A 10,654-nucleotide genomic window follows, 5' to 3' on the forward strand; every position below is an offset into this window, starting at 1 on the left:
GGGAATCCGGCTCGAACCCCACTGCCAACGGACTGGTTCAAATCCCAGCTCTGCTACTTGGGGTAGGGGGGGATGGGCACATCACCCCAGCGCTTCCTGGGCCACCACCCGACCTCGCCGTGAAAACCAAGTGCAACATAGACCAAGGGAGGGGCTGGCAAAGATACTAAGTAATTGCTCAAAAAATGGTAGTTATTCTGTTACCTTAACCAAAGCACGAGTACTACTTAAAAGGCCTGGGTGGATCTGAGAATCAAGTGAAGCCCGCAACGACAGCGAGAGAAAAACACACAGAAATTCCTCCGCCAAGGAGAAGACGGGCGCAAGGCGGCAAAGCCCCCGATGGTCCCGGCTCTGCGCTCGCCGGCCCGCCAGGCCGCCCGCGTTGGGGAAGAGCCGCGGGGACTGAATCGGCGTGAGGTCGCCGGTTCTGGACGTGGACGGTGAGGAAGGCCCGGGGAGCCCTCGCAGCTTCCAGGCGCACCCACGACCGCGCCGTCGCTAGCCCGAGAACACCCAGGCTGTGGACGGGGGCAAGGGAAGCGGCGGCCCCCGCACCGCCCTGGGGACGGGAGGCCGAGCCGGCCACGTCGTGAGGATGCGGCCGTTTACCGTCTGCTCCATCCGCGATCACTGGGGGGTGGGGTGGCTCCGGCACGGGGTCCGGCGAGGTTTCTGGTTCAGCTCCGGGCCTCGGGCGCGGGTTCGGGGCCCCCCTCCGGGTCCCGCGGGGTCTCGAGGCTCTCTCGCCGTCCAGCCCCGGGACCTGGAGGGGCGCGGCCAACCCGGCGGGTGTGCCGGACCCCCGCCGCCCGGGGTCGAGCCCCGCACAAAGGCCGGGGAGCTGGGGGGAGGAAGGAGGAAGTGGGCACCGGGGGGAGGGGAGGCGGGGGGCAGGGGCCATTTCTAGCACCTCTGGATCACTTCCCCCAAGCGGGAAACGGCTGCCATTTACAAGTGAAAAGACCAGCGCCTGGGGAGGGGTGCTTCCGGCGGCGTCAAGGTGGGGGGGCGGGGAGAGGACAGGTATGCGAGCCCCCCGAGGGGGAGGGGAGGGACCGACGCGTAGGCGGGCCGGCGGGGGGCGGAGCCTCAGGTGCCCCCCGCCGGGAGTCCGCAGGCCCGCGGGCCCCAGGTCTGGAGGTCCTGGCACCCCGGACCCACAGACGCCGGCAGGACAGGGCACCCCGGCCGTCCGCGCGCCCGCGGGGAGGCGCGGCCAGGCCCCGCCCCCTCCAGGTAGAGCGCGGCCAGGTTCGGCGGCCGGCCTTGGCCGGGCCCCGCTTCGCCCTCCCGGCCTCCGAAGGTCAAGCAGGAGACCGGAAGTCGCCCGGCGGTCAGTCTGGACGGATCGTCGGGGTTCCCGGGGCCCCCAAACCCGCGCGCTACGGCGAGAGACCGATGCCGGCCTCTTTACGAGTTGGGGGAGGCGAGTCACTGTTCCTTCGTCGCGTAAAATAGGAATGGTTCTGTTTACCTAGCCCGCAGGAGCGTCGTGAAGATTAATGACTGTGAAATGTTTTTAAGATCAAAAACATTCTGAGATTTTACTTGTAGGCACTTATATGTGCATATTGATATCTGTGCAGCAAAATGCACTTTATTCATTGCCCTCCTGGAGTGACTTCTAGCCCATAACCAGAAAGCGCTGAGAAAGAGAAGGTACGTCCCTGAGTGCTCCTGGAGAGACACGTCCTTCCCACTTGGCATCCACGCTGGGCCTCCCGCTCCATCCAGTCCCTGATGGGCGGATGGCGCAATCGACCAGCGGTGCAGACCACAGTTCCACATCTGGAGAAGGCACAGAAGAAAACTTGACCAATATTTGTCACCCCCACCGGGAAGAAAATGCAGCATCCCTCCCCAAGCCCACCCAGTTCATTAGGGCAAGTACCCCCCAGGTGAAGGCTGCCCTCCTGATCTCCGGTGCTTGGAAAGCTTTGCCCCACCTATCCCCAAAACTGCACGCAGTGGTCAGCCAAGATCGGCCCATGCAGCCCGCCAGGCCTGGCAGCTCCTGCGGCAAGGCTTCCCTAGCATCACCAGGACTCCCACCCTCCCAGCAAAGCAAGCCCATGTGAACAAGGGAGGCTGTCCTCCCCACCCCCCACCCCCACCGTGCAGAACACTCCCAGTCCCCTCAACCATTCCAGGCCAGGGTGTTAAGAACCCACCCCCCCCCCCCAAAACCCTCCCTGCTGGCTCACTCGGCTCTCCACCATCCAAATGAGCATGTGGGCACTACCCCTACCCCACCCCCCAGGCCCACCTGAACGCACACTGACTGTGATTGAACTGTGTCTGTGCTTCTAGGCCTCCCCCACTAAAGCCATCCATCAGCAAAAGAATGAAGTCCCAGGCAGAGTTCATTCAACAGGAAAGGTGCACAAACCCTTTCCTGGCCTCACGCCCCCTGCAGCCAAGGAACTTCACTGGCTCTTCCTCCCTCCCCCCCCCCCCACCCCCCCAATCCTGGGGCAGGTACAATACTACCACTTCCAGGTTGATTTGGGTCATCGACACCAATCAACTGGCTGTTTGCTAGGCCTTAACAATTAGGTAGGCTTTTTAAATTGCCATACTTGGTGGGGGGAAATCCCACTAGGCCAGAGGAGTTGACCTCTGTGGTCTTGGTCTAGGGTTCCTTCCAAAGAAACTTCCTGGGCTTCCTTGACTCCATAATAAAGTTTTTGTTTGTCCTGGGCTCGGACAGATTGCTGGAGGCCAGACTTCAGGCACGGCTGGAGCACAGCAGCGAGTTTACAACCCCTTGGCTAGCCCCCAAGCTGCAGGAAGACCCACTGGCCCGCCATCTATGTTCCACGTCTTGTAAAAAGTCCCTTCCAAGTCCCTGCCACAACATAAGCTGGGATGAGGGACAGAAATATTGCCACCATCTCCAATCAATCTTCAGGCCAGTAACAGTTGTCTTTCAAGTCATAAGTAAGGATTTGTGTTACTGCAAAAAGCCTATTTCTGCTGATCAATAGATCGCTTTTGAAGGGAGTTAAAGCAACAACACGAAGGGGGTGTGTGTGTGTGTGTGTTTGGGTTTTTTGTTTGTTTTTGCATTTTACAAATGGGGAAGATTTTAAGAACTACAAGGATGAAAAGCACTGCCCTCCCCCACCTCCACTCCCCACCCCCAGACTTCTCTGGACCTCCAGAAAACCACCACCAAAGACCTGCCCACCAAGTTCAGACAACAGCAGCTAGTGAGGATTAACGTCCTCTAAACACCAACGGGAGAAATAATGGCTCTGTTACTATCTAGGATAGAAGTCACAGTTCTCCATAAAGTCAAAAGCCATCACTTGCCCCATGAATAAGGACCCAACCGTTGTATCAGAATTTTGGTGAACATGAAGCCAACTTGAGGCAACCATCTGTTAAATTCAGTTACCGAAACAGTTCAGGTAGATCATCTGTCAACCATTCACTCAAGGAGGGACAGGCTAAGATACACATGGGAAGGTCAGCTGGCCCCTAATTTCCAACCAAGTATATACCTTGATAAAATCAGAATCAGCCCCCAGTGGTGGTCAATGTCTACACCGATTCCCTGTGGGGGAGGGGACACAGAGAAAGGGCACAGGATAATGCCTGCCATTTCAACTACAGATTTGGCTCCCTTCTGCAACCCCAGCTCCCGCATGGAAGCAGGAGACCTTTGTGAAAGGGGAGGGAAGATACAATACAGAGGGGCGTTCTCAGAAATGGCAGCAGCTGTACAGGCAAACACACAGACCCAACACTCACTCACTTTAGCTGTACTTTCCAAACACTACAAATAGCGTAAAAACGACTTCAGCGCGAGGAGTAATAAAAAAATAAACACAACAGCTTCCTGCCACTTACAATGTCTCAATTTCTGGTTAAGGGGTGAAAAGGATGCCTCAAAAATTGCGCTCAAGGGAGAAAAAGTTTGTTTTTCCACACTCTGCTTTGAAGAACGCTTCTATCTGCTTTTACAATCTCGACACACACACACACAAAGATCACTGAGAAGAGAGCACAAAGTTCCCTAGCAGTCCAGAAAAGACCGTCTTCTAAGAAAACTCCGCAAAGGGAGTAAACCAGCAGCCCAGATTTCCATGCCAGGCAAAGACAGATGACTGTGCCTCTCTGGTTCCCATCCTGCTGGCCGCTCCTGAAGTTTCTGTATTCTCGGGCAGTTGGAAGAATGAAGGCCCAAAGTGCCCCTTGGCTTCCATGGTCAACATTCCACACGAACAATGGCCTAGCTCTCTCCCTATTGTACATTCTGTATTCATTTGTGAATCCCCCCCCCCCTTTTTTTGCACAATGTGCAAAGTCCTTCTTTTCACTGGGGAAGTCCTGAATGCCCAAGTGCAGCCATAAACTCGGGCTTTAAACATCAATAATGATAGCTAAAAGCAAACTACAGATTCTGCCCAAACATTAATTTGTGAGTATCATTCGAGTCACATTGATGGCTTCTGGACACCATCCATTAAATCATGATCAAAAGAAACCACTGAACACCTTGAACATGGTTCTGAAGGTTTTAGCAATTATTAAGTATAATTTTCCAAATCCAGAGATAGGATTTAAAACACACACACGCACACACACACACACACACACACACACAACCCTTTCATTCGTCTTTGATATATATTCCATCAAACACAGACTTGAAAAAAAAAAATTAACTTCCAAAGATTGTACGTGGGGAGAAGCCTTGCTTGCACCCTCCGTCCGTTCCCGGGGTGCTGTGGCTTTAACTTCAGCGGTGTGAATTAGGACATGCTCACCAGCTGTAAGGGAGAAAACTGATATCTGCCCAGGCAGCACAGCCTCGGAGCGTATCCATTCCAGCATTTCCATGTGCCTACTAGAAGTCATCATAGTCCACAGGAGCATGCCTCAGCGTCACAGGAAGATCTTGAAGGAGTAAGGCCCCCCGATTTCACTACAAGGTGTCACTTCTGTTAAACACTCGTACTGCTCTTCCAAGGGTCAAACTGCACTCCCACGTTTTAATTACTACAGAAATGGGTTCCAGCCTCTGTAATGGAACGATCAGCCAGACAGTGGAAACAGCGCCTGGGTCGTGCCCTGCCCGACAGACACATTTCCTTTTCTGATCGTGTATTTTATGAATATATATACCTGTATCTATCATTTGTGGCCTGTACCAGGGACTTGGGACACTTAGCCCACTGCTTGTCACTGACACAAAGATTATTCAGAGGGACCCAGGCGGCACTCACATACATTATGACGACAGTCCTTCTATACTGAAATGACAGTGGCAAAAAAATGACAACTGGGGTGGCCATTCCACCGTTGCTATAAACTCTTTAACTTTTTTCCATTTAGGGAAAAGCATTAAATGCAAAGGGGGGTGATTCGCGACAGAAAAGGACTGTGAGCAAATGGCATTCGGGGGCTGGATCTCAAGGAGGGGCTGTTCCCGAGATGCAGGCTCTTTTTGTTTTTAATCAGTGAGTCTCAAGGATTTCAAATGGTGTGAGCCATGCGGAGCTCCCTTTGCTTTAGTATTTAAACAGTTCGCAACAATATCCTTTTCCAACCCAGAGCACTGCTTGTTCGGTACCTATTTTCTTTACTCATCATTTATTGACCTTGTAGCTGGCTACTCAGGACACTGAAAGAGTTGCAGGTTGATTTTGTAGTTTTGTTTGTTTGTTGTGGTGGTGGCTGTTGGTTTCATCTCTCTTCAAAACACTTTTCGGACTTAAAAATACAGTTTCTTTTCAGAGTTTGAAAAGTCAAGAGTAAAGTTATTGATTATTCCCTGAAAGGGCAACTGATTGGCTGGTTAATAATTATACAGATAGCCAAGTTTTCCTGTTTCATCTTGTGTACACGACCAGATTAACAATGCCAAGGAAAGCAAACTCTGCAGGGACAGGAACAGGTGTGCCCTGAGTCTTAAAAGGCCAAAATATCTCACAAAGTATGTCACTGGTGTATTTTTACAACGAGCGCAGTGTTTTTAAGCAGAGCGCAGTGTTTTTAAGCAGCCGGACTTTTTAACTTTCTCAACCTGAAGAAGACACTTGGCAAATATTTCTTCCTTGAGTTGATGACTAAGTCCCAGACATAAGTTGCAACTTGTGCCTAGCAAAGAAATACATTTTAGGGACAAAGAGGTATTTTTAAAAATCACCGTTGAGAAAAGGTAATTCACCCTGCCCCTCCCCCAGGAAAACACCCATTCGAGGGCCAATTTCAAAAGATCCCAAGTGAAGTCGTAAATAACACAGGGCTTGGAGCTCAACTACACAGCCACCCACCCTCCACTCAGCCTTATTAAGGTACACTTAGAAACGAGGGAGACCACGTACTCCCCCTTAGCTGTATCTTCCCAAACAGGAAACGGGATTAAACAAAAAAACACCTTGTCAGGTTCAAAACAAGCTCCAAGGCCAAGATTTTAAAATTCCCTCTAATAACTGCTTTCTACAGGGACAAACTGGGGTCCCCTACCCCGGGGGCACAGAAAACCAATCAGTGCCATAAATTCCCTTTGCCTTCAACCCTCACTCCCTCGTACTGGGGGCAGAGTGGGGGGAGGGGGTGACCCGACATCAACACTTACACTAAACCCCTCAACGCTCTACAGAAATATGCTGGCTTATTTCCTTTGTTTGGTCCTGTTATACTTGATCAAGTGTGAGCGATTAAACTGGCTTCATTAAAGGCAAGTGCATTCACGGCTAACATACAACTTCAATGGCAACTGTAAGCATATTTTGCAAGAAAGAGGGCCTGCTTTTTTGCCTGAAACCTACCACCTCATTAACTTTTCTTTTGGGGGCAATAAAAAGGGCACCAGGGTTTTCTGTTGTTGTTGTTGTTTGGTTTTTGTTGTTGTTGTTTTTTTTTTACAGGAGAGTGTCACAGCAGTTCAGGAATCTGATGGCAGACAAAAGGATTTTTGGTGTTTCAACTCTAGGACATAGTCCCCCGTTACTTTAAAAAAAAAAAAAAAGAAAGAAAAAAATGTTTCCATATTAAAGCCGCTCTGACTTAAAGTGTTTAATTAGCATTTTGAATATCACTTTATAATTGCTGTAAGAAGTACTCTTTGAAATCAAATGATTATAGAAACGAGATCCTTTCAAGTACCATTACTTCAAAATGTAAAGGATTTATTTAAAAAAATTTTTTCAAAACAGGAATTCTCCGAAGTACACGAAAACTAACTAGTTCTACTTTGGGAGCCCTAGAGGCAGAAAAAACAGCAGTCTTAGGTACTGAACACGAGGTAATTTTTAAACTTGTCTTTGAACCCAAGCACTTAGTAGAGAATCTTCTTTGAAAGAGTAGTAAGAGTTTAATATATTTCGCCAAAGTCGGGAGGCAGAATCACTTTGTAAACTAACCAAAATATACGTCCCCTCCAAATTATCCATGTCAGATAAAAATATACCAGTCTCTAGAATATCCAACAGAATTGCAAATAAGGCACTTAGCATTTTAAATTCCCAATGCATATTTATAGAATACAATTCTCTTGTCTACCCTTCAAGCCACTCACATCTGACTCTCTAAGAACTTAACCTGATCTCCAATCTTTAAAGAAAAAAGGTGGGAAAAAATCCAGAAAGATCTGTTTACCCTGGAGAGGGCAAGTGAGCCCGGCATGACGACGTAGGCCACTGCCAGCAGCCTCCACCCCAAGGACGCAGAGCGAGCGGGGATTTCTACGAAAAATTCCTCCTTTCCCCTGCAAAATACTAAACATGGGGACCCCTGGAGCCAACTGCCGCTTGGGGCTGCCTCCGGAAAAAGTACTCGGGGTCGGGGGGGGGGGGGGGGGGCCCCACACACTCGCGCGCACACGCACACTCCGTGTCCGTGACCATCCGCCGCGGCCGAGCCACCGGAGGGTGTGTGTGCGCGCGTGTGCGTCTCGCCGCGGCCGGCGGTGACCGAGCCGAGCTCCGGGGCCCGCGGCCTCCGAGCACCAGGACGCTGCGTGGGCTGCGGGCAACCAGCTACGCCACCCGGCCTCCCGCTGGAGAAAGGCCCAGGCGCGCCCCGGCTCCTGCGCGCCTCTGTCCAACTTGCCCCGGAGCGCTGGGCAGAGCGGGAGGGAGAGAAAGAAAGGCGCTTCCCCTCGGCCGCGCGGGTCAGTCCTGCGCCGCCGAGGACGAGGAGGAAGAGGCGACCGCGGCGGCCCGGCAGTCGCTGCGCAGCACCCGGTCCCCGCCGCCCGGGGCGCGCCCTCGCCAGCCCCTCCTGCGAAACTTTTTCCTTTTGGTTCGCCCCACCCGAAAAGTGCAGCCCGGGAGGGGGAGGCGGGCGGACCGGGCTCGCAGCAGGCGGCGGCGGCGACGGCGGCGGGCGAGGAGGAAGTGGTGCCCGCGGGAGCGCGGACGGGCAGAGGAAATGCCCGGCCCGCTCGGCCCCCGCCCGCGCCCGCCGCCCGGCCAGCCCCGAGCCCCCGCCCCGCTGCGACTTTGGCGGGCCGAGCCCGGCGCGGCAGTGGTGGCGGCGGCGGCGGCGGCGGCAGATGTGGCCCGGCTGCCCGGAGGAGCCAACAATGCGGGGCCGGCAAAACAAAAGGGTTCCACTTCGCCTCCTTTCCCTTCTTTCACTTGCGCTCCCGGGGCGCCGCGCGGGATCCCCGGCCAGCAGGGGCCGCTCCCCTGGGGGCCCCGAGCCGCGCGCGCCCCGGTTTCCCCGCGGACCCCCGCTCTACCGCCCGCCCCCGCCCCGCAAAGCGTAAGGCCCCGCGCGCTCGGACTCCCGGTCCCGGGGGATCCGGCCGTATTGTCCCCGCGGCGCGCCGCGCGCTCGGCCTGGGTCGCGGGCGGCCCCCGCGCGCGCACCCACCGGCCTCGGGGAGCAGGAGCCGGGGGCGCCTAGGAAACCGTCGCCGAGACGCCGCCGCCGCCGCCGCCGCCGCCGCTGCCCTCCGGACGCCGCCGCGCTCGGGATTTCTTTTTTCTTTTTTTTTTTTTTTTTTTTTTTCCAATCCTGATGGGAAGGAAGGTGACCGCCTACTTCGCATTCATCAACTCTCATCACAACAACAAAAATCCTGGCGCAAACGGCAGCCGGCGGGCGCGATCGGCGGCGGGGGGCGGCAGGCAGCGACCTCCAGGCCGGCTCCCACCCCCGGGCGCCGAGCGGGGACACGGGGGCGCAGACCAAAGATGTCCTCGGATGCCGGCTCCGTGTCCTTCGCCCTCCTCCTCCTCCTCCCCCCCACCCCCCAGTGGCGCAGTGAGGCGCGGGCGCGGCGCCCCCAGCCCGCGGCCGCAGGTGAGGCGGGGGCGGCAGCGGTCCCAGCCCTCCCCCGGGGCCCCGCTTACCTCGTCCCGGGCCGCCGGCGTCCACGGCGAAGGGCGCCCACCCGGGAGGCGGCGGCGGCGGCGGTGGCGGCGGCTCCCGCCCCTCCCACCCCACCCGGCGGCGGTGGCGGTGGCGGCGGCTGTGCGGCCCCCCCCTCAGCGCGGCATGGCTCCCGGCTCGGTCCCTCGCTCCTCGGGCCGCCGCCGGCTTCTCTGGGCCGCTCCCGGGCCACCTTAAAATGACACACGCACACAGGGACACACACACAAAAACTTAATCTCTCCAGCTCCCCGCCCCTCCCCCTCCCGCCCTTCCCTCCCCTCCCTTCCCTGTCTCTCCCCTCCCCTCCCCACCCTACCCCTCCCCTTCCCTTCCTCCTCCTCCCCTCGCCGCCGAGCCTCTTCCTACTTCCCCACCCACCCCACCCCCTTCCTCCGCCCACCCGGCTCCCGAGGCTCCCCACCCCAGTCCCAGCCCCGCGCCCGCTCGCCGGGAGGGGGCTGCGCTGGGGGTCCCCGGCCCGCGCTCGCCCCGCGCCGCGCTCACCCCCAAGAGGATGCTAATTCCAACTTGGATCGGGGGAGGGAGCGTCCTGGATGCCGAGCGCCTCCCGGCTATTTGCTCTTCTTTATTTGTTTTCTCCTCCCGGGAAGGAGGAGGAAAACGGAGAGAAAGGGAAAGGGAAAGAAGCGGCGCCGGCCGCGTCTCCCGGTGCCCGCCGGCTGCGCAGGAGCGAGGCGGGAGGCGAGGTGAGGGTCGCCGCTCGCTCACTCCTCGCTCCTTTTTTTTTTTTTTTTCTTTTCTTTTTTTTTTTTTTTTTTTTTTTTTTTGGGCAAAGGCGGGGTCTCTCTTTGCAAACCAATGACACAACCCCACATGGGCCGGCCTCGCCCCCTACAGATACTCCTCACTACAAATCGGCTCTCTCGGGGGATTAGTGGCTCCGCGAAAGTGCACACAGGCGCGGCGGGAGGGCGAGGGGGCCGGGCGCGGCGGGCACTCCCCGGCCCGGCCCCGCCCGGGAGGCCCTGGCGAAGCCCTGGGGCCTCGGCGGCGGGGGCGGGGGTCCCGCCGCTGCGGCCGGGAGTCCGGCCCTCCCCTCTGCTCTCCTTCCTCCTCCGCCCCTTCCACGTGGGGCCCCGGGCGGCCGGCCACGTGGGGGGACGCGAGCCCAGGCCGGCCTGGGCGCAGCGCCCCGGGGTGGCCCTGGCCCCATCGGGTCCCCGCCTGGCCCGCGGCGCCGACCTGCCCCCTTCCCGGCCCCGCGGCTCCAACTTCCTCCTGGGCCCCGCGCCGGCTGCTTCTGCCTCCTCAGGCCCGCGGGGTCAGGCGCGGGCCGGCCACAGGGGGCACTTGC

General features: G+C 56.7%; 1 protein-coding gene across 3 annotated transcripts in view; it reads right to left on the reverse strand.

The window, feature by feature from the left end:
• The window catches only part of CTBP2 (C-terminal binding protein 2), a 159,598-nt gene extending 149,497 nt beyond the window's left edge, over positions 1 to 10,101 (reverse strand). The window contains exons 1-2 of one of the 3 annotated variants that reach the window (XM_042907426.1): positions 9,844 to 10,101; positions 9,318 to 9,529 (exon numbers count right to left, since the gene is read on the reverse strand). The gene's annotated coding sequence lies outside the window, so the exon portion shown is untranslated. Of the gene's footprint in view, positions 1 to 204; positions 585 to 9,317; positions 9,581 to 9,843 lie in introns of those variants that run through there. The other 2 variants (XM_042907427.1, XM_042907429.1) reach the window with 2 other exon arrangements.
• Between the last annotated feature and the right edge of the window lie 553 nt (positions 10,102 to 10,654).

The sequence above is a fragment of the Panthera leo genome, chromosome D2 (genome assembly GCF_018350215.1).
Source record: "Panthera leo isolate Ple1 chromosome D2, P.leo_Ple1_pat1.1, whole genome shotgun sequence".
NCBI lineage: Eukaryota > Metazoa > Chordata > Mammalia > Carnivora > Felidae > Panthera > Panthera leo.